This window comes from Ursus maritimus, unplaced genomic scaffold (assembly GCF_017311325.1).
Source record: "Ursus maritimus isolate PB19 unplaced genomic scaffold, ASM1731132v1 scaffold_8, whole genome shotgun sequence".
Classification (NCBI taxonomy): domain Eukaryota; kingdom Metazoa; phylum Chordata; class Mammalia; order Carnivora; family Ursidae; genus Ursus; species Ursus maritimus.
In genome coordinates this window covers 80606919-80630614 of record NW_024426996.1, presented here as the reverse complement: position 1 = coordinate 80630614, position 23696 = coordinate 80606919, and the positions used below count along the sequence as shown (strand labels likewise).

General features: G+C 43.5%; 1 protein-coding gene across 3 annotated transcripts in view; it reads left to right on the top strand.

The window, feature by feature from the left end:
• Window positions 1-23696, top strand: part of LOC103676619 (E3 ubiquitin-protein ligase RNF4) — a 207227-nt gene that overhangs the window by 107204 nt on the left and 76327 nt on the right. The window lies entirely within an intron of this gene.

Below are 23696 nucleotides of genomic sequence, written 5' to 3'. Positions count from 1 at the left end.
TGTTGTGTGTGGGGACTGCTGTCGAGGTCAGATGCGCCGCCCTGGTAAATAAACGGGCCGCTGCACGGCATGAGTCTCCTTCCTCTCCGGTCTCCCTGGCTTCCTTCCCGCCTGCCGCCACACCAGTGACTTCTGTTCTAGGGGCTCCTTGAAGGCAGTGCCCAAATCGTGCCAGTTTCTGCACTGGGATTTGAACAGCTAAACCTCGAGATCGCATTGTTTATTGGGATAGAAATTGTTTTCTCCCCCCACCTCCTCTCATGTGCCCCCTTATCCTGTGTATTCTCCTCAGTACCTCTTTCTGATACGCTGCACATTCAGCGTCTGCATTTTGCTTGTCTCCTTCACTGGAATAGACACTCCACAAGGGCCGCTGTTTTTGTGTATTTTCTAACCAGGAACAGTGCCTAGCCTGGCCTATTTTAGGAAACCCAATATTTGAGTTAATGAATGAAGGAACATGGAAGTGAATAAACCGTGGAACCCCCTCAGAAGGATTAAAAAGATGGCATAGTCGGTCTTAAGTGTTTCACCCTCAGATCTTCTTGCTTTTATCATTTTATTGTTTTACTTTGTTTCGTTCCCGTGGCCTCTGAGAGTGTGTGACCTTTGGCCCGCTCCTTTGACGGGACGCGGCCGTGCTGCGCCGGTGCGGGGTGCCCACTCGCCGGCGCCAGGCTCCGGTTCCCTGCCCGAAGCGCCGCCGTGCCTCCTCAGCTTCCCGCCTCCCGTCGTCGGTGCGGTCCTGCTCCTCTGTCACCGCCGGACCGTGCCTGCGCCAGAAGGGCAGCTGGTGCAGCCTGGTTTTGGAGACAAGTAGAAATCTCTACGATTTCCTGGAAGTTGTCCTGCCGCACTGGCGGCCTCATCCCCTGACTCCCCGCTTGTCCTGGGTAACGGATTGTCACATGAGGCTTTCTCTCATCAAAGAAGTGATGCTGGGCACCACAGAGGAAATGTTCGCCTATGTTTGTAGACTTAGACCTTCTGCTACTTTTGTAAAGTTGGTGTCTTTGTTCAAGCTGGCTAAAATTGCTGGCCCTTGTTTTAAAAAATGAGATATAATTTACATCTAGTAAAATTCTCTTAAAGTGTATATATAGTTGAGTGGGTTTTGGCAAATTTTACAGTTGTGTAACCAACACTACTGTAGTTAGGATGTAGAACATTTCCATCACCCCCAAAAGTTCCCCTGGTCACGTTGGTAGCCCCGCCCCTCTTGTAACCACTGACCTGATTTTGTCCCCATGGTTTTGCTTTTTCTAGAGTGTCACATAGACTCCTTCCACTGGGCATAATGCTTCTGAGAGCCATGCACCAGTAGTTTGTTCTCTCTATTGCTGGATAAATTGTAGAGACGCACCACGCTGTGTTTATCCATTCACCAGTGACAGGTGTTTGGGCTGTTTCCAGATTCGGACTGTTTTGCATAAAGCTGCGTGAAGCTTGTATAGGTCCTTCTCGGGACATTCTTTCTACATGTTGCTGGGGCGATTTGCTTTTTTGGTTAAGGACTTCTCGTCTATGCTCATGAAGGATGTTTGCCTGAAGTCTTCTTGTCTTTAATGTCTTTCAGGGCCTCATAAATGATGAGTTCAGATGTGTTCCTGCTTCATCTGTTTTTTGGAAGAGTTTGTGTAGAATTGGTGTTACTTCTTCCTGAAGCGTTGCTGGTTCTTACTTTCTGTTTCTCTCAGACTGTTTGGTGGAATGCCAAGCAGTTCGTGCAAGAGACCGCAGGGGCCGGGGGCTGCAGTTATTCAGCAGTCGCCCCCCCACACACACACTCCTGGGGCGCTGGGTCAGTTTGGTCAGCACTGGAGCCGGCCTGGCTTTGCTCTTGTTGCCCCACACACTCATTTCTCTAGCAGTGTGTGCTGCACCCTGGTGCTTGTGTGGGCCGGAGAGGGGTCTTCACATTCCAGCCCCCTTTGTGTGGCGCTGGGCCACCCTTAGTCCCGTTCAACATGAGCCTCCCACCGTGGTATTTTCCCTGCCCGGCTCCCACCGCCCCCATTCAGCCCAAACCTGGGGCAACCCTGTGCCTGGGGCATCAGGTGCAGCTCTCCCAATGATCCTGTATCCCCACCCCCATGATAAAAGCCAGTCTGCCAGTGTCTCTAGGGGTCTTGGGTGGGACACACCCCCTGTGCCTCCCCAGGGTGGCTGACCTGTGCTTTCTCCCATGGTGGAGAGCTTGCTTCCCTCCCATCAGTGGATCAGGCCTGTTGCCCCAGGTGAAGGGTACCTGCCACCCCCACAACAAAAGCTTCTTCCTCCCAGAGAAGGGTCGGGCTCAGCAAGGTCACACTGGCCACACTCAGCCTTTAAGGGCTCATTACAAGTGTTGTTGTTTTCTGACCCACTTCAAAGGCTGTGTTCCTTACTCTGCCAAACGTGAAGCAGTGCATGTGTCCCCTTGTCCTCAGAGGGGCTCCATGTGCTTGTCCGGCTCTCACGGTCGCCTGAGCTCTCTGGTGGGCCCGGAGTTGGGAGTTTTTCATTGTCAGGTGGGAGCTCTCAGTTATAAAGTGGAAGTGGAATGGAATTGCTCTTTTCTGGGTAAGCATGCAGTTATCATAGGTCGTGGTAGAATATCAGTAAAACTTTGCCCAGCATCCTGCCTTTACAGTTCCACACTGTAGACTTCCTCCATTCCTAGACCTTGTCATGTCTGGATGCCCAAGAGGTCTTCCCTGCAGACACCCCGGTCACACCGGCAGGTCCTTCTGACTGCACCGTTCTGCTAGAACAGCCAGAGTTCCAGGACTCAGCATCGCCATCACTTGCCACTTGCTTTTAAAGCCCCGTGAGTCCTTTGCCTGGGACCTGGCTCAGCACTGCCCTTCTCTCCACCTGGTGGAATGTTGCTGGGGAACACCACAGGCCTCGGCTCCCTGCTGCCCACTGACATCGTGGTCCGGGCTGTGAGTAGGCATCTGGCACGTTGCTCTGGCTTCGTACCCGACCTCAAAAGGGCATGAACCTTCCCTTCTCCTTTCTTCCCAAACCCCACACACCCTCTTTGCCCTACTCAGCTCAGCTGCTGCTGACCCTCACTTACACTCCAGGGAGGAGATTGAAGTGGACACTCAGACCCTGGCTCCTCTGCTACTCCTACAGTCGGGGAAGGCCTGCCTCCCTGGGGCTTTCAGGGACCTCTCCCCTTTCATCCTCTCCAGGGCTTTGCTGCTTGGGTTAGTCTTTTCTTCTTACACACCACAGATCTTTTCTTCTGTCCTGCTTATGCCCAGGAGAGTGCAGACGCTCTAGAATTTGTCCATTCTTCAAGTAACCCGCCTCTGACCTCTCGATCCCTCTCGGCTGTCACTGTCTCTCCCACTCCTGTCGCAGCCGTGCACATCTCTGGGAAAACAAATTCCTGGTTCAGTTTCTTTTGTGGATAAGAGGTTTTCTATTTCTTTTCCAGTTAGTTTTGGTGAATTATATTCTGAGAAATTATTAGAGTTCCTGCTCTGAAATCGCGTGGAGGCCATGTCTTTGCTTCTTACTGTACCTGCACGTACAAATCCTTATCCCTTATATTTGTGCTTTCTCTCTCTCTCTCTCTCTTTTTTTTTTTTTTTTTTTGTGAACCAGTCTTGCTAGATCTAGGTCTGTCAGTTTTGTCTTCAAAGAAGAACTTTTTAACTTCGGTCTCTCTTTTCCATTAATTGCTGCTGTTGTGTGTGGTATAGACTTGATTAGTCAGTGTGTGGCACGTGTGGCAAGTGTTCAGCAGCACAGCCGAGAACAGAGCAGATCGGTCCCCCTCTGACTTGTCTCCTCCTCATCCTCTGTCTTCCTGAGGCTTCCAGTGTTGGCAGAACACCAGAGGTGTTCTGTTTTGTGTATTGAAAGGTGTTGATGGCCAATACCACAGTGTCCTGCATTGTAGACATCTGTCAGTAGGTGGAGACATGGGGTCCTCTCACTTTCTTGTCCTTGGAAGAGGGGTGTGGATGCTATGGCAAGGTGGGGTGCACGCTGGTGGGGGTGCTGTCCATTTCTAAGCCTCTTCTGGAGGCTTGGACAAGTGTCCAGGGCACCTGCGCCGGGGCGCCAACTGCTTCAGGGAGTTGCATTCCTTGCTGATCTCACCTGGAGACCTTGTGGGAAGCTGAGCCTGCTTGAGGGCAGGCAGGGAGACAACCCCGTCCGACTTTCCGGCTTCCAGACTAGGAGCCCCTGGGCCATCACCACGCAGTTTCCTGCTGGTTATGACAACAAATCTGGTTTTTTGTTTTCTTCTTTCTCTGTGGTTACTTTCCTGCCTTCCTGAGTTCTCACCCATCCATTTTTATTCTGCTCTGATATGTGCTGGAAACCTCTAATTACTATACTAGATTTTGAAATGTTAGTTGCGTTGGCTCAATTTTAAGTATTATCCAATTTTCATTGTTTCAGTTTTCAACCATGAATTGTTTAGAAGTATTTGTAAATACGCAAACAGACCTTTTGGATTACTTTTAATCATTGACTTTTAATTTAATGCTGCTGGATGTCATGGTCTCTATTTTAATGATTCCTCTCCAGTTAGTTATACTAATACATGGTTACATTTTTCTCAGTGTTCCATGTGTCCTTGAAAATGTGTTCCCAGGGTTTAGAGGATTCTGTGTTCCCCCATTAAATCAACCCCTTGTTAATTGTGCTCTTAATTCTTTCTGTGTTTTTACTAATTTTTTAGTGTGCTTAATGTGTCAGTTTCTGGGTAAGATCAGTTAAACTATCCTACTCTGCGTGTATGTTTGTCCTTTTTCCCTTATAAATATGTTCATTTTTGCTCTACATTTTAAAGCTGTGCTGGTGAATACATGTTAAAATGACTAAATCTTGGGGGCACCTGGGTGGCTCAGTTGGTTACGCGTCTGCGTTCGTTTGGTCATGCTCCTAGGGCCCTGGGATCGAGCCCCACATCGGGCTCCCTGCGCAGCGGGGAGCGTGCTTCTCCCTCTCCCTTGCCTCCCACTCCTCTTGCTTGTGCTGTCTCTCTCTCTGTGTCAAATAAATAAATAAAATCTTAAAAAAAAAAAAAAAAGACTAAATGTTCCTTTATTGCACTGAAGCCATGTGTGGTTTCTCCCGAAAGGACTGTTTTGTTTGCTGTTTGCAGAGCTATGGGAGCTCGCTCATCCTCTTCCCCCTCCTTTCATGTACTGTTATTTTCGGTCTCTTGGTGTTGGTGTGTTTTAGGTGGTCTCGTGCAGTCGGCAGAGAGGTCGACTTAATTTGGTCTCATTTGAGAGTCTGCATCTCAGTGGTGAAATTAGTCTGTCACTCAGCAATTAGGGCTGACCTGTTTGGGTCACGATGCAGGCATCACCCTTAGCTCAGATCCCCTCTTGTGCTGCTCTCAGTCTTGCCCTTCTCCCTGGAGTTGACACCCTCCTGATGTTCTGGCACGCACTCTCCTGCTCTTATCAGTCATGGCACTGTATGCCTCTGCTCCTAAACAGTGTTGTCCAGTTGCCTGATGTTTTGAACTTCATAAAAATACCATACAGTACACATTATTTTGTGCCTGATTTATTTTGTTCAACATTATATTTGAGATTCATAAATGTCGTTTTTTTTTTTCATTTTCATTACCCTATACTGTCTGCCTTTGGAGTATACTACATTTTGGTTGTTTCCAAGTTTTGCTTTTATGAAGGATGCTCTTGGAACACATGTTCACACATTCTGTTGTATGTACATGTGGGAAAGGAATCATTGAGTCACAGAGAATTTATACAATTAACTGATCACAAGTTAAGATCAATAGCATATTTTTAAATGAAAACTATTTTCCAAAACAAAAATATTTTTGTGAGTAGAGTTGCATTGTTTTATAGATCTTAGTGTTTTGATAATAGAAGACAGCTAGACTTTCATATCTGCTTCTGTGCTCAGCTGTTGTTATAGGCTGTTTTGATCGAAGTATATGAGAAAAGTAGTATGACAGCTTTTTCAGATAATTGTGGATATTCTTTTTTGATACTGCTCCAAACCATGACAAGTAATGGTCTCTTAATGGTTAGTTGCAGTGTAGAGTATGAAGCAATATCAATGAATTTTTCCTGTGTAGTTAAAATACATTGTCTGTCTTGCATTCTGAATGAATATCTCTTACCCATTGATGATTTTGTAATAGCATGCATTTGTAAAATAATGATTTACTGAGTTAGGCTGATCTTCCTGATACTGATACCTTTCATTATTCAGTATTTAAAAAATTATGTTTGTGGGAGGGGGTGCCTGGGTGGCACAGCGGTTAAGCGTCTGCCTTCGGCTCAGGGCGTGATCCCAGCATTCTGGGATCGAGCCCCACATCAGGCTCCTCCACTATGAGCCTGCTTCTTCCTCTCCCACTCCCCCTGCTTGTGTTCCCTCTCTCGCTGCCTGTCTCTATCTCTGTCAAATAAATAAATAAAATCTTAAAAAAAAAAAAAGATAAAAAATTATGTTTGTGGGGTCCGTGGGTGACTCAGTTGCTTAAGCGGCCAACTTTTGGTTTTGGCTCAGGTCATGATCTCAGGGTCTTAGGATTGAGCCCCATGTCAGGCTCTGTGCTCAGCATGGAGTCTCCTTGGGCTTCTCCCTCTTCCTCTGCTTCTGCCCTTGCTCATGTTCGCACTCTCTCTGTCTAAAGTAAATAAATAAGGGGCGCCTGGGTGGCTCAGTCGTTAAGCGTCTGCCTTTGGCTCAGGGCGTGATCCTGGCGTTCTGGGATCGAGCCCCGCATCAGGCTCCTCTGTTGAGAGCCTGCTTCTTCCTATCCCACCCCCCTGCTTGTGTTCCCTATCTTGCTGTCTGTCTCTCTGTCAAATAAATAAAAATAAAAAATCTTAAAAAAAAAAATAAAATATTTTTTTAAAAAGATTTTATTTATTTATTTGTCAGAGAGAGAGCACAAGCACGGGGAGCGGCAGGCAGAGAAGCAGGCTCCCCACTGAGCAGGGAGCCTGATGTGGGACTCGATCCCAGGACCCTGGGATCATGACTGAGCCAAAGGCAGACGCTCAACCGACTGAGCCACCCACATGTCCCAATAAGTAAAATCTTTTAAAAAATTATATTTGTTATCACCACTACTCTCAACAGAAAAGTCTTTAAAGTGGAGAGGCTTTGGAGCCCAGAGTGATGGATACAAATTTTCCAACATTCGGATTTTGCCTGAAAGCTTGGATTTTGATTGGCCACAGATAGTGTCAGCTATTTTCCTTGAAGTGACAGGTTCATTTCATTCATTTTTGAGAAAATGTCCACTGTCCAAGTCTGCATAACCTTAGTTTCGTATGTCAGGCATCTTGATATATCATGGCAGAAGTGGCTCATTCAGCTCGCAGTACATGGTGCTTTTATTGGGAACATTGCTGGAATGCTTCAGATGTGCTTCCTATTTCATCACATAGAATATTCGAAAGGCGTGTGCTTGAGGGTTGAGATTTAATATAATGATTTTAATGCATCAAGGGCATTCTCTAGTGGAACTTGCTTTTTTTAAACTAAGTGTGTGGAAGTGAAGAACGGTGGCTACTAGCACACTTCGTTGTGCAACTCTCATTCTTGCCACGATGCTGGCAGCTAAACCCCGCCATTGCTTTTAGATCATCACTGCAAGTGTCAACACAGGGAAGAAGGCAAATAACCTCTAGATATTAATGTGAAAATAATTTTTTTTTTAAAGAGACGTGAGATTTTTTTTTTAAGATTTTATTTATTTATTCAACAGAGATAGAGACAGCCAGCGAGAGAGGGAACACGAGCAGGGGGAGTGGGAGAGGAAGAAGCAGGCTCATAGCGGAAGAGCCTGATGTGGGGCTCGATCCCATAACGCCGGGATCATGCCCTGAGCCGAAGGCAGACGCTTCACCGCTGTGCCACCCAGGCGCCCCATAATGTGAAAATAATTTTGACTAGTGGACTTGCTGAAAGGGTGTTCGGGACTGCCATGGGTGTACGGACCATGCTTGGAGAACCACTGTTCCATTGGAATACAGTGGTCCCCCTGTCTGCGATTCCGCTTTCCGCTGTCTCAGTTCCCACAGTCAGCCCGTCCAGAAGCAGGTGATCCTCCTCCTGACATGTGGTCACAAGGTCAGCAGTAGCTTGATGCGAGGTCACAACACCCATGTCACTCACCCCCTTCATCTCCTATATGGGCACTTTATCATCTCACATCGTTGCAAGAAGAGGGGGTGAGGAACAGTAAGACATTTTGAGGGAGAGACCACATTCACACAACTTGTATTACACTGTATTGTTACACTCATTCTAGTTTATTATTATATATTAATATTACTATTATTTTAACTATTGTTGTTAATCTCATGCATTGCCTGATTTGTAAATTAAACTTTATTGTAGGTATAGGAAAAAACATAGTATAGATAGTATAGATAGGGTATAGTATATTCGTGGATTTAGGCATCCGCTGGGGGTCCCTCGCTAATAAGGGGGATGACTGTATTGTTCTTTTTCTTATGGATGTAGGATGTGTGGGGCTTCTTTATGTGTGCCGAACATGACCCCTTTGCTGGTTTTATGCATTGCAGATACCAGCTGCCTCTTTTTTGCTTCCTTTTTCACTGTTTATAGTGTCTTTTGATGAATACAAATTCATTTTATTTTGAAGATTTATTTTATTTGAGAGAGAGCAAGTGAGCAGGCAGGGAGGGCGGGGTAAGAGGGAAAGAGAGTCTCAAGGACACTCTACACTGAGCCCAACACGGGGCTTGATCTCATGACCCCAAGATCATGCACGACCTGAGCTGAAATCAAGAATCGGTCGCTTAACTGACTGTACCATCCGGGCGCCCCGAACGCAAATTCATTTTTAATCTAGTCCAATTTCTCAAATTTTTCCTTAATAGTTGCCACTTTATTTAGTTCTGTTTATTAATGGTTTTTCCTATCATGACATCATAAACATATTTTTCTTCTTCTGTTAGTACTGCCCAAAGAAATATGTGAAGGACAGATGCAAGCCACCATGTGAATAATTTTAGTATTTTAGTAGCCACATACCAAAAACTAAAATAAAATGGGTGATATGACAATCTCTTTTTTCCCTCAGTGTATCCAAGCTATCATTTCAACCTGTACTCAACATAAAAAATGTCAATGCTATTTTCAGTGTGTTTTGTACAAAATATGCAGAGTCCTTTGTATGTTTTACATGCACAGCACACATCACTTAAGGTGCTCACATCTCACAGGCTCAGTAGCCACGTATGACTAGGGGCTGCCATAGTAAACGGCAACAGTCCTGTACTTCTGTTGTTTTGCCTTTCATGTTTAGACCTGCAACCCTCCTGGAATTGAAATTAAATTTTTATATGGTGTGAGGTAAAGGTCAAATTAAATTTATTTCCTTGTGGAAATCCAGTTCCCTAGCAGTGTTTATTGAAATGACCGTTGCTCCCTCCTCCTCCCTGCCCCCATTTCTTAGCACCACCTTTGTGATAAATCAAGCGTCCTTATATGGGTGGGTGTATTTCTGGGCTCTGTGTTCTGTTCCGTTGCTTTGTTTGTCCTTGTGCCAACAGCATGTTGTCTTAATTACTGTAGCTTTGTAATGAATCTCGTTTTCAGAGAAAAAGTGCTCTTACCCTGTACTCTTCAAACATACCTTAGTTATTCTTCATTCTTTGCATTTCTGTAAAACTGGAAATAATCTTGTCACTTTATACACATACACAAACACACACTAACCCAAAATAGAAAAAACAACCCTGTTGGGATTTGATTGAGATTACGTGGAGTCTATACATCAGTAGGAAGAAAATTAAATTCTCTCTAACATTCTTAATAATTTAATAATCCTGGGTCACGTAGGTGGCTCAGTCAGTTGAGTGTCTGACTCTTGGCTTCAGCTCAGGTCATGATCTCACGGGTCTTGGGATTGAGCCCTGCGTGAGGCTCTGCGCTCAGTGGGGAGTTTACTTGTGGAGTCTCTCTCTCTCTCTCTCTCTCTCAAATAAATCTTTAAAAAAATCTAATAATCCCATTGAGTATGGAGTTTTTTTCTATTTATTAGTGTTTTATATATATATATATATTTTAAAGATTTTATTTATTTATTTGACAGAGAGAGAGACAACCAGTGAGAGAGGGAACACAAGCAGGGGGAGTGGGAGAGGAAGAAGCAGGTTCATAGCAGAGGAGCCTGATGTGGGGCTCGATCCCATAACGCCGGGATCACGCCCTGAGCCGAAGGCAGATGCTTAACCGCTGTGCCACCCAGGCTCCCCATATATTTTTCAATGTCATACCATTGGTCCTTTAAAAAGGGTGGGGCTAGGGGCGCCTGGGTGGCACAGCGGTTAAGCGTCTGCCTTCGGCTCAGGGCGTGATCCCGGCGTTATGGGATCGAGCCCCACATCAGGCTCCTCCACTATGAGCCTGCTTCTTCCTCTCCCACTCCCCCTGCTTGTGTTCCCTCTCTCGCTGGCTGTCTCTATCTCTGTCAAAAAAAATAAATAAAATCTTTAAAAAAATAAAAAATAAAAAGGGTGGGGAGCTCCAGGGTGATGTAGTCGGTTAAGCGTCTGACTCTTGGTTTTGGCTCAGGTCATGATCTCGGGGTCGTGGGATTGAGCCCCATGTTGGGCTCTGCACTTGGTGCAAAGTCTGCTTGAGATTTTCTTTCTCCCACTGTCCTTTCCCCCCGCCTCAAATACATAAATCTTAAAAAAAAAAAAAATTGGCCCATAGGTGTTTGACTTTTATGTATTCTATTTTAAATGATACCTTCTCCATTCTTCCTCCTCTAACTTTATTGGTATGGATGTATTAACTTTTTGTTTTATTTTTTATTTATCTAATTTATTTTTTAAAATTTATTTATGAGAGAGAGAGAGCGTGTGTGTGTGCACGTGGGGGGAGGTAGAGGGAGAGAGAGAGAGAGAGAGAGACGCTCAAGCAGCCTCTGCATCCAGCGCAGAGCCTGACATGGGGTTCGATCTCACCACCCCAAGACCACAACCTGAGCCAAAACTCAAAATGGTTGGACGCTTAACCGACTGCACCACCCAGGCACCCCAACTTCCCTTTTTAAGTTGTTAATTGAAAGGACATTGCAAGACGCCTGTTTTATGAGTCAAACAGGTCTTGGACCTTACTTTTCTCAAATGAAGTGGAATCCCAATTTTTTTTTTTTTTAACAGTTGCAATTTCAGGTTACAGTTTGTCTCAGATGTTGTTTGTATTGCTGGATAAGCCTGCAACACTCATTAAAAGACTTCACACAGATGACTTTTACTCACCTTCTCAACCTTGGTCACTGGCACAACACTGAAGACCGCAGGCAGAGTGAGAAGTGGAATATGAAGGAGGCAGTTCCAGAGAACATCCGATGTTTGAGACAGAGATGAGTGAAAAGCAGACATCAGAGAAGTAGAAAGAAAAAGTGTGATAAACGGAACTAAATGACAGTAGTTGTTTAAAGGATGGTGTGGTTGGTAGTTGTTGAGCCTGGGATTGTATTTTTTGCCCTTTACTTAAAGGTAATAAGCTACCTTATTACCATTTCATTGGCGCTGGCAGGGGCATGAGACTCCTGGGTCAGAGACAAGGACTTTATTGCTCACAGCACGTCAGCTATCGTGAGCATGAACATGTCTGCTCCCCTTGCTCCCTCTCCCTCCCCAAATCCCATGTCTGTGAAGTGGGGAGGTGTACATACATGCTGTGGGTACAGTGAGTTTGTGTTGCGGTTCGGGGACACTGAGCGTGGGGATCTGCCACTTTTGTAGTGTGTAGTAGGCAAGCCTGCACTTTGTCTCAGGTTTTCTGCTGCATAAACCCTGAGAAACAGCCCCGGAGGGGGAGTGGGGAGGGGGAAAATAGACAGAAGCTTACAGCCTCGGCACATCCATCAAGACTGGGAGCTGGTGTGAGAAACCCATGGAGAGCTGTCTCCCAGCCGTCCTCCCAAGAGACATTTTAAAAAGTTAACCAAGAAAAGATATGAAGTGTTGAAGGTGGCAGCAAAGAGATTGTGTCTGACCTTTGCTAGATTCATGTTAGTGGAAGTATGGGAGCAGAAGCCAGACTGAGCTGCTTGAAGAGTAAATTATGGGCGAGAAAGCTGAGAAAGTCAACTCAAGGTGCTAATTTCTCAAGGGTTAGGGCGAAGGCAGGGAAGACAGATTGGAAGGGGAAGGGGAAGCTGGAGGGAGGCGCTGAGGACGCTTAACTATAGAATGGAAGAAAAAAGCTGCTGGTTGGGTAGAGGTGTTCTCCAACCCCCACTTAAATTTCATTTTTTATTATGTAATATTTGAGAGAACTGTATGCATATGTATGCATGTATAATAAGCATGTTATGAAGACAGTTGAGGTGACCACCAGCCAGCGTCAAACCCAGGCCATTCCTGGTACTCGGGTGCCTGTGTTTCCCCTCCCCCACCTTTCCTCCTCCTCATTCTGAGTAGCCACTGTCCTTGAATTTTATATTTATCATTCCCTTATTTTAAAATTCCTTTAAAAATTTTATTGCCTCTATGTGGATCTCTAAATAATAAGTTTAATTTTGTTTGTTTCTGATCTTTATGAAAGTGGTGTATGCTTATGTTGTCTTATGCATCTTTGTTTATAAGGTTCTTCATACTTTCTTGGTAGCTGCACTTACTCATTTTCACTAATTCATCCATGATTTACATACAGTTCAATATGTTACAGTATATAATTTATTCATCAGTAATTTTGTTAAAAGATACAAAGTTTTCCTTTTTTTTTTTTTTTTAACAATGATCAGTGATTTTTAAAAATGACATCAGGGTATTGTATACCTTTCTCCAGGTACTTATTTGTAAGAGCTTTGTTAAAAGTGTATGTTGGTCAGGATTCTCCAGAGAAACAGAACCAATGGCGGGTCAGGGAGAGGTAGACAGATCAATAGATCGATAGAGAAAGAAAGGAAGGAAGGAGATTTATTGCCGGGATTGGCTCCTGTGGCCATGGAGGCTGAGAAGTGCCATTGTCTGCCTTCTGCAAGCTGGAGACCCAGGAAAGCTGGTGGTGCCCTTCACTCTGAGTCCAAAGGCCTGAGAACCAGGAACGCTGACGTCTGAGGGCAGGAGGTGGATGTTTCAGTGGAAGCAGGGAGAGTGAATCAACCCTTCCTTTTTTGTTCTGTGCAGACCCTCCGTGGAATGGATGACACCCACCCTCACTGGTGAGGGATTGTCTTCATTCAGCCTGTGGATTCAAATGCTCGTCTCTTCCAGAGACGCTCTCACAAAACACCCAGAAATAGCGTTTCACCAGCTGTCTGTTATCTCTTAGCCCAGTTGAGACATAAATATTAATTATTAGAGTGCTTATCTATGAAGTAGAATTGCTGGGTTGTAAGTAATTCAGATGCTTACATTTGTAAGACACAGTGGTTTCCCAGGTGACTGTTCAGTTTCTGTCCCCGTCAGTAGTGTTTGAGTTCCTGTTACTCATATTCTTGCCCACACTTAGCACTGAGTAGGCAGTTTGAACTTGTTTGGGGTGGGAAGGAGTAAGGTAGAGAAATGGTGGCGCCCATGAGGTTCCACTAGGACAGGGGAGCTGGGATCTCTTTCGAGAAGAATCATCCTGCTGGGACAGGATTCTCAGGCGAGGCTGTGTAGGTGTACAAGTAAGGTGGGCTGGGGAGTGTGGAAGTTGAGAAAATCGCTGCCAGAAATCTTTTTTACAAAATTTTTTTTGATAGGGAGAGTGTATCTCACAAGACTGGGAACTGAGGAGTGGCTAAGGTTTCAAATGGTCTCCTTGAGAAGTAAAAACAGTGAACTGTCAGGGTGTCCGGGTTGCGGCTAGCCTGAGGTCCCTGTTGAAGATGGAGACACTGCTGTGCAGTGGCCCTGACCTGCCCATCACCCAGCACCTTCCCCTCAGCAGCATCCCTGCATCCCCCCTCAGCAGCATCCCTGCATCCCCAGCATGTGCTTGTTGGACAAGGAGAGCAAGGCAGGGCTCGTTGGGAAGGGGCAGGGTGGCTGCACAGGCTCAGCAGAAGCCAAGCCTCCAGGTACCTGCTCGGTTCACCCCCTCCCACAGGCACGCATCGTCCCTTCCACTGGGCCTGTGCTGCACATACCCACCCCAGCCGCTTTGTCCTGGCTCCTGTCTCCTCCAGCTCAGGGTGTCTCCCCAGGCCCGGCACAGAATAGGCACCCGTGGATGGTTTTTGGATGAAGGAATGAGCCTGCCTTTAATTTATATCAGAAGATAATGTTTTAGGACCTCATCCTACACAGTAGAGTTTACAGCTTGGGAGGCTGTGGATGTATTTTCATGGAATTCTGTGAAATCTCTGACAGTTAAAACAGTTTTTGTTTGTATTCTGGTAATGGGGGAGGGCTTGTTCGCATTGTTGGAGGGCCTGCTGTGTATCAGAGGGCTTTTGCTCCTGCCTTCTGTGACCTGGTGAGCCTGGGTGCACTGCTTGTCAAGGCTACTGAGGAAGGAATATAAGTTATCTTAAATCTTAAGTTCTTTGCTGAGGCCAAGCAAAGACCCACCGATGGTATGGCCAGCTCTGTGCGGGAGAAATTGAGACAGGCAGAGAGGTGGGATGGTCGAGATGATTTGTAGAGAGCCCTACATGAATACGGGCCTGACTCCAAAGAGCCTGCTACTTAGTCAGAAACAGGCCTATGTTGAAAGTTAGGAATTTGGTTTCAGTTAATCAATCATCTGTCTTTTTGCAATAATGTTAATTTGAGTAATGATTTTTAGGTTTTTAAAACTTTAAGTTGTAGACCAGCTTGGGTTTTTAGAATTACACAAAGGCTTAAAAAGTATAAGGTATATTTCATTTTACTCTTGTGTATGTTTAAGTAATGAAAAATTTAAGTCTGGTGTGGGGGCGTGGGAGATGATACTTGGGAGAATTATTGTTTCTGTGAAGGAGTCTGTGTAGCACTCAGGCATCCTGCCACAAGGAAGACTACTTGGCAAATTAATATTCTGTTTTTCTGTTTTCAAGGTCATTTTAAAGGCTTTCTTTAGATTCTGAACAACTGTGTCTTGGTTCTCATATACACCATTGAAATAGAGTCTTGCAGTTTACACTAAGGAACTAGGTTCTCCCGACAGTTATCTGCCTGTGGGTCTCATCAAGGCATATAGTCTCAATTTAAACCAGTCATTTAAGAGTTTGCTAATATTTGTATCTTGAACGTTTGCCCTGTTGGGTCTTGGCTCCTAATACAAACATATAAAGTTCCTTCACCATGAGCATCAAGAAAGTGGTTGCTGGTACAGTATCTCTGCTGCTCAGAACTGTCAGATTGGGAAGACAGAACGAATCAGCCTCAGAGAAAGATAATTTAAATGGGGATCTCTGGCTTTTCTTGCTTAATATAATGCTTTTGAGATTCATTTGTGTTGTTGCATATATCTGTGTAGTTAATTCTTTTTTATTTCGAAGTAGTATTCCTTTGTACGGATGAAGCACGATTTCTTTATCCATTCACCAATAGAGGACCTTTGTGTTTTTTGGTTTTGGCTATTAACAGTAAAGCTACTAGTAACATTTCAGGAGCGCCTGGGTGGTTTAGTCGGTTCAACATCTGACTCTTGATTTCAGCTCAGGTCTTGATCTCACAGTCGTGAGTTTAAGCCCTGCTTAGGGCTCCTCGCTGGGTGTGGAGCTTACTTTAAAAAAAAAAAAAAAACCAGAAACAAACAGTAAAGCTACTAATAACATTTGAGTACAAGCCTTTTGTGGACATAGTTCATTTGTCTTTGATAAATACCTAGGAGTAGAATTGCTACGTCATGGGGTGAGTGTATGATGAACATTTTAAGGAACTGTCTTGGAATTTTTCAAAGTGCTTATTATACTGTTTTCCATCCATGTATGAGAGTTCCTGTTGATCTGTATCCTTACCAAGCCTGGATAAATTGACAGTCCTTAATTGTAGCCATTCTAGTGGCTTGTTTGGCATTTTCTTAATGATTTGCTGAACATCTTTTCATGTGCTTATTTTCCATCTGTATCACTTTGGGGATATGGCTGTTCAAATCTTTCGCCTATTTTTAATTAGGTTGTTTGTCTTAACTATTATTGAATTGTGAGAGATCTCTATAGTATATTCTGAATACAAGCCTTTTATCAGATGTGTTTTTCAAATATTTTCTCCTGGTGTGTGGCTTGCCTTCTCATTGCAGAACACTATTCTTTGAAGAGCAAAATTTTTAAATTTGATCAAGTCCATTTTATCAATTTTTAAGTGATTTGGGCTTCTTGTGTTCTATTTAAGTAATCTTTGCTACTCAAGGTTATAAGATTTTTCACTGTTTTTTTTTTTCCTAGATGTCTTGTATTTTGAGCTCATACATTTGCTCTGTGATCCATTTTGAGAGAAGTTTTATAGCTTTTGTAAAGTAAGGTTGAAGTTCATCCTTTCTGCATGTGGATATCCACTTGTTTCAGAACTATTTGCTGAAAATACTATTTTTTCTTTGTTAAATTACCTACTATCTTTGTAAAAAATCAGTAGGTTTTTTTTTTTTTTAATGTGTGGGTCTACTTCTGGATTCTGTCTTCCACTTTACATATATACCCATCCTTTTGCTAGTACCATACAGTCGTGATTCCTGAAGCTTTTTATAGTAAGTCATGAAACTAGGTAGAAGTTCTCCAGTTTTGTTCTTTTTTCAGTAGTGTTTTGGCTCTTCTGTTTCCTCTGCATTCCCATATAAGGTTTAAAATCGTCTTCCAGGGGTGCCTGGGTGGCACAGCGGTTAAGCGTCTGCCTTCGGCTCAGGGCGTGATCCCGGCATTATGGGATTGAGCCCCACATCGGGCTCCTCCGCTATGAGCCTACTTCTTCCTCTCCCACTCCCCCTGCTTGTGTTCCCTCTCTCACTGGCTGTCTCTGTCTCTGTCAAATAGGTAAATGAAATCTTTTAAATAAATAAATAAAATAAAATAAAATAAAATAAAATAAATAAAATAAAATAAAATAAAATAAAATCGTCTTCCAGTTTCTACAGAAAAGCCTGCTGAGATTTTATTGAGTCTATAGGCCAATTTGGGGAGAAAAGATTATCTTTTTTTTCTTTTAAGGTTTATTTATTTGAGAGAGAGCGAGAACGCAAGCTGTCATGAGCAGGGCGAGAGGCAGAGGGAGATAAGCAGACTCCTCTCTGAGCAGGGAGCCCTGTGCAGGGCTCTATCCTAGGACCCTGAGATCATGACTTAAGCCGAACTCAAGAGTTAGCTGCTCAATGGACTGAGCCACCCAGGCTCCGAAAAATGACATCTTAATAATATTGAGTCTTTCAGTCTATGAATGTAGCATGACTCTTCATTGATTTAAGTCTTTTAAATTTATTCTTACAGTAGTTTTGTAGTCTTTAATGTACAGGCTTTGTACATAGTGTGTTAAAAATTTTCCAAGGTATTCTGTATTTTCTTGCTATTTTAAATGGTATGTCTAAGAAAATTCATTATCTAATTGTTTATTGCTAATACATAGAGATACAAGGATATTGACCTTGTATCCTGTGAGAGCTCATTTATTTGTTCTGTTGGTTATTTGGTAGACTCCTCAAGATTGTCTACATAGATGATCACATCATTTACAAATAATATATTTTTTTTGTTTCCAGTCTGTATGTCTTGTTTTGTTTGTTTGTTTGTTCTTACTTTATTGGCTAGGACCTCCAGTATGATGTTGAATAGGAGTGGTCTAAGCTGACATCCTTCCCTGTTTCCAGTCTTAGGGGGAAGGAACTTAGTCTTTCACTATTAAGTATGATGTTAGCTGTAGGATATTGTATATCAGGTGGGAGAAGTCTACTTCTATTTTTAGTTTGCTGGGGATTATCATGAATGGATATTTAATCTTGTCAAATTCATTTTCTACATCTATTGAAATGATAGTTTTTCTTTTTTAGTTTGTTAACAAAATTAATTATGGTGATGTTTGAAATGTTGAATGAACCTTGCATTCCTGTGATAATCCACACTTGATCATGATGTATTATCCTTTCCATAGGTTGCTATATTGGCTTTCCTGGTGTTTTGTTAAGGACTATTGCATCTGTATTCACGAAGGATAATAGTCTGTAAGTTTCTTGTCTCACAATATCTTTGTGTGGTTTTGGTATCAGGGTAATACCTCGTGGAATAAACTAGGAAGTATTCTCTCTTCTTTAGTTTTCTGGAAAAGTTTGTATAGGGTTAGTATTATTTCTACCTTAAATGTTTGGTAGAATTCACCAGTGAAGCTATCTTGACCTGGAATTGCCTTATTAGGATGGTTTTGAACTATGAGTTCAATGTATTTGATAAAGGCTATCTATCTCTTCCAGTGTGTCTTACTAATTTTTGTCTTTAAAGAAGTTTGTGTAGTCGTTGTCATTATGCTGTATAGTACATACAGGTATACAGTACTGTATGTCAGTTATATCTCAACAAAACTGGGAAGAAAGAAATTTGCCCATTTTATATCAAATATATTGGCGTGAAGTTGCTCAGAATATTCTCCTACCTGTTTTTTTAATTTCCGTGGGATCTGTAGTGATTTGACCCTGCCACTTTATTCCTGACATTAGTTGTTTGAGTTTTGTCTGTTTTTTTCCCTGAAAGCCTGGCTATAGGTTTATCATTTTTATTAAGTTAAGAACCACAATTTGGTTGAATTGACTTTCGATTTTTCGGTTTCATTAACTTCTGCTCTTAGGTTTATTATTTCTTTCAACTTCATAGTTAATTTGTTTAATTTCATAAAATCCTATTTAAGCATTTCTTTAGCTGCGTCCTTCAAATTTTGGTATGCTGTGTTTTTCGTTGTGTTAGAAGTATTTTATAATTACCCTTATTGTGATTTATTTTTGACCCATGGATTATTTAGAATTGTGTTTTTTAATTTCCAAACCAGATACCTTTTTCTTTTCTTTTTCTTTTCCTTTTTATTTATTTGAGAGAGAGAGAGAGAGAGAGCACGAGCAGGGCGGAGAGGGAGAAGCAGGCTCCCCACTGAGCAGGGAGCCTGACATGGGGCCCAATCCCAGACCCTTGGGATCATGACCTGAGCCGAAGGCAGACACTTAACTGACTGAGCCACCCAGGTGCCCCCTCAGATACCTTTTTGTAATTGAAGTATAATTGACACAACATTCTATAAGTTTAGTATAATGTAACGATTATTTGTATATATTACAAAGTTAACATCTGTCACACCATACAGTTATCAAAAAAAGGTTTTTTTCCTTGTATTGAGGACTTTTAAGATCTATTCTTGGCAACTTTCAAATTTGCAGTACAGTATTAACCAAAGTCGCCATGCTGCACATTATATTTCTGTGACTTATTTATTTTATAACTAGAGGTTTGTACCTTTTGACCCCCTTTTTGTTATTATTAGCTTAATTCTGTTGTAATCAGAGAACATACGTAATATATGATTCAGTTTTTAGAAATGTATTGATTTGTTTTATGGACAGTTTTGGTTAATGTTGTGTGCATTGGAAAGAATTTGTATTCTGTTGTTAGGAAGAGTGTACTAAGAATGTTAGTTACTTCAAATTGGTTGATGGTAGTGTTCACATTTTCTGCATCCTTTCTGATGTTTTCATCTAGGTCAGTCACTTGAAAGGACTGTTGAAATTCCACATGCAGCTGTGGGTTTGTGTATTTCTCCTTTTAATTCCTGCTCCATGTATTTTGAGCTCTGTTATTAGAGTGCTTACATATTTACCACTGTTACTGCTTCTTGTTAAATCAGTCATGTTATCATTATTACTATTTATTTTATTTTTACCAACATCATCTCCTTCATTGCCGCTAACAGTCCTTCTTCTAAAGCCAGCTTTCTCTGATATTCATAGAGCTACCCAGCCTTTTTAAGTTAGTATTTGCGTGCAGTATGTCCCCAACCTTTATTTTTAACCTACCTGTGTCTTTATAATCCACTGTAGAAAACATGGTGGCTCTTGCTTATTAATCCAACCTGACCATCTCTTCTAACAATTGAAAATTTTAACTATTTCCCTTTAATGTAATTATTGATATGTTTGGATGTAAATGTACCATCTTCGTTTTTTTCTTTTTTTTCTTCCTTTCTTCCCATCTGTTGTTTGCTGCTCTTTCCTTCTGTTTCTTTCTTTTCTTTTGGATTAACTGAATTCTTTCTTCCTTCCTTTCTTTCTTTCTTTCTTTCTTTCTTTCTTTCTTTCTTTCTTTCTTTCTTTCTTTCTTTCTTTCTTTCTTTCTTTCTTTCTTTCTTTCTTTCCATCCTCCCTCCCTCCCTCCTTCCATGCTCAGCATGGAGCCCAACGCAGGGCTGGAACTCCTGATCCTGAGATCAGGACCTGAGCTGAGATCAAGAGTCAGTTAATGACTGAGCCACCCAGGCGCCCCTTGAATATTTTTTATGATTCTATTTTACCGCCTCTTGGCTTATTACCTGTATCACTTTGTTTCATTTTTTTTAGTGGTTCTAGAATTGACAGTATATATCTTCAACTTTTCAACTTCTACTTTCAAAGAATATTATATACTTACTATGTAGTATTAAGTGCCTTAAAATATTATACTCTCGAGTTCCATCAGTTGTGCAGTCGTCTATTATCTTCTTAAAAGTCTTAAAATGAGAAGAGTCCTTGCCTCCCCCTTTATTGTGTTGGTGCTCTTCACTCCTGCATGTAGCTCTGTTCATCTGTGGCTCTTCTTCTGCCTCAGGGGCTGCCTTTAACATTTTTTGTAGTGTAGGGGAGCTTCTGTTTGTCTGAAAACTTTTCTTTTGCTTTCATTTTAAAAAGTTATTTTTTGTTCAAAATTCTAGGTTGTTGGTCACTTCTTTGCTGGCTTCCCTAGTTTCTGGTGGAAGCGTGTTGTCATCCTTGTCTTTGGTCTTGTGTGCAGCCTGCTTCTCAGATGTGTACTTCATCATTGCTTTTCAGCCCTTTTACTGATGTGCCTCGTTGTGGTTTGCTTTCTGTCTATTGTACTTTGGTTTAGATGAGCTTTTAACATTTGCCAGTTTACAGTCTCATCAAATATTGGAAATTTTCAACAATTTCTTCATATAACCTTTTTTTCTGGGACACCATTACCCGCATGTTAGACATCTTGAGTTTTGTTTTAGAAATGCTTTATTTTTTTTCAGTCTTGTTTTTTGTTGTGCCTCATTTTGGATTTTTTATTGCTTCACACTTATTGATACTCTGCTGTAAGATATATTTTTCCTCTCTAGAAGTTCCATTAGCCAGTTTTTTACATCTTTACTTTCTCTCCTCGTCATGTTTATGTTTTCCTTTACTTTACATACAGAGTTTATAATCACTAGTTTCAGATTCTTGTCCTTTAGTTGCATCATTTTTGTTGTTTTGGGGTCTGTTTCTATTGATCGGTTTCCCTCATGGTCATGTGTTCTGTTTTCCTTGGTTTTGTCATTGGATGCTGGACTTTGCGTATTTTACGTTGTTGAGTTGTGGATTTTGTGGTATTCTTTTCAACTGTGTTGGACTTGAACAGAACATAATAACTGAAGTTAAATTTGTATAAGATGAGTACTAGAAGGTGACACATTTAAGGATTTACTATATAGTCATCATGTGCTATTTTTAAAGGCCTCATTTCATCCCTTGTCACCAGGAAATATTACTTTCCAGGTTCTTGGTTGCTGTTCTGAGTCTGTCCTGTGTGTCAGGCAGCATCGTTGGTGCTAGTGTACAGCGGTGAGCAGGACAGAAAGGGTCCTGCTCTTGTGGAACTGAGCTTCCAGTGATGAAGACAGGTAAAAAACAAAACAACAAAAACCAAATGAGAAAACAAGGGAAACACCCAAGATTTCAAATAGCAGTTTATGACATAAGAGATGAACAGGGGTGATTAAGCTCAGGAGATGGGCACCCACACCAGTAATTTGAACGGGGACACTTTTGCATCTGGAACAGACTGTTAACTAGTAACAGGAGATCAGCTACAAATATCTGGGAAGGGAATGCTAAGAGTCCGGCCCTGGCGCATCTAGGGAGCAGCCACTACCAGGCAGAGGTGGCTTAGGGAGAGGACTCCAGGCAGGACACCCTTGGGAGAGGGTCTGTGGGTGACGGGGCAGTTTCTGAGAAGCTGCAGGCTTGGTCTGGCAGGCTGTCACGGGAGTGTGCAGCTCAGTCCCCCTCAAGCCTCTGAGCGGAGGGGACTGGGAAGCCTCCGCAGTGTCCCTCCAGCGCCCCCTGCTGGCAAGGCCCCCACACAGCACCACTGACCGAAGAGCAGTGTTTGCTGGGTGCTGCTCTGACACACAACAGGGCAGAGAAGGGTGGATTTGGAGCAGAGAGGCAAAAAAACTGATATCTGGCTCTACCTGCCTCCCTGATGAGATGTGACTGATAGAATTCCATCAGTCTGTCAGGCCATTCACAGATTTAGTGGATTAGTGCTCTAGGCAAAGACTCAAGTGCAGTGAAGGAAGCAAAAATGTGTCCTGGTAAGACTGGTAAGAAATTTAGAGTCTGTTTCTAAGTGATATGGAAGGTTCTGTGCAGGGGAGTGACAGGGTCTCTCCCACTTGAACCACCACTCTGGCTGCTCCTTGCAGAAGGGCCTTGAGTGTGGGTGGCAACGGTACCGGCAGAGAGCTGCCACGGTTGGCAGGCAGAGGTGACAGTGGCTTGGACTGGTTGGAAGCAGTGGAGGGAGTAGCAGGAGCAGATCGTGCATCTGCTGAGGACTGGAGTCGCCCGGGGAGCCTTGCTGTTGGATTTGAGGGGCGTGGAGGAGAGAGGAAACCTCCTTCGTGCAGTGCATGGACCTGCTGCTCTGGGGGGATAGCCTGGTTCTGCCAGCACTGCCGTCAGACCTGTCGAGCCTTTCTAATCGCCGTGGGTATTAGAATCGTCTCATTTTCCGGAAGTCTAGTCCAATCTGCGGAAAACTCGAGTGTCTCCCTTCTCTCAGAACATCTCCGCTGGGTGTCAACAAGGGCCCTCAGGGATCACCAAGGGTATGTCATGGGGGTGGAGGGCAGTGGTGCCTGTCCTGCTTCCTTGGCCTTCCCTGCTCTGCCTGGTTGGAGAAGGGGCTCTGGGCAAGACGAGTTGGGGGGGGTCTCCATTCTTTACAGGCTGTCTGTGGTTCTCTTTGGTGACCAGGGCCCAGGGTCCTAACAGGTGTCCCACTGGTGAGTGGCTCTTGCTTGTAAGAGGCCCTTCTTTAGGGTTTCCTAGACTTCGGTGCATACTCCTCACTGTCTGCCTCAGACCCTGTGTCACCCTACCCCTGCTCTGCCCCTGGTATAATTCTGGGACCCACTCACTTAGCAGGAACTTTTTCAGGTGGGGTTCTTTGATGATGCAAGCCCCCGCTCTCGGAGCTGACTGGGACCTGGCCTACCATATGATGGAGGCTGGCTCACTGCTGCTCCCTCCCGTGTCCATGTGCCCGAACTCTAAGGGGCACGTGACAGGCCCAGTTTCCTGTGCTTCATCCAGTAGCAAGCTGGGGTGGTGCCTCAAGTGTCTGACCACCCTGAGCAAGCACCCAGCAGAGGCCACAGCCTCCAACGGCTTGTCTCCGTTCTCTTCACGTGTGTGCACTCCCTTTCACGGGCCCCTCCTGTGGCTCTGCCCTTCTCCTTAGGCTGGTGGGGTGATGGCTGTGGGGCTGCCAGCACTGCCCTTTTAGTGCCCTTTCTTCACCATGGGGATCATCCGCTCTAGGACTGGAGCCCATGTATCCATATTGTAATAGAATA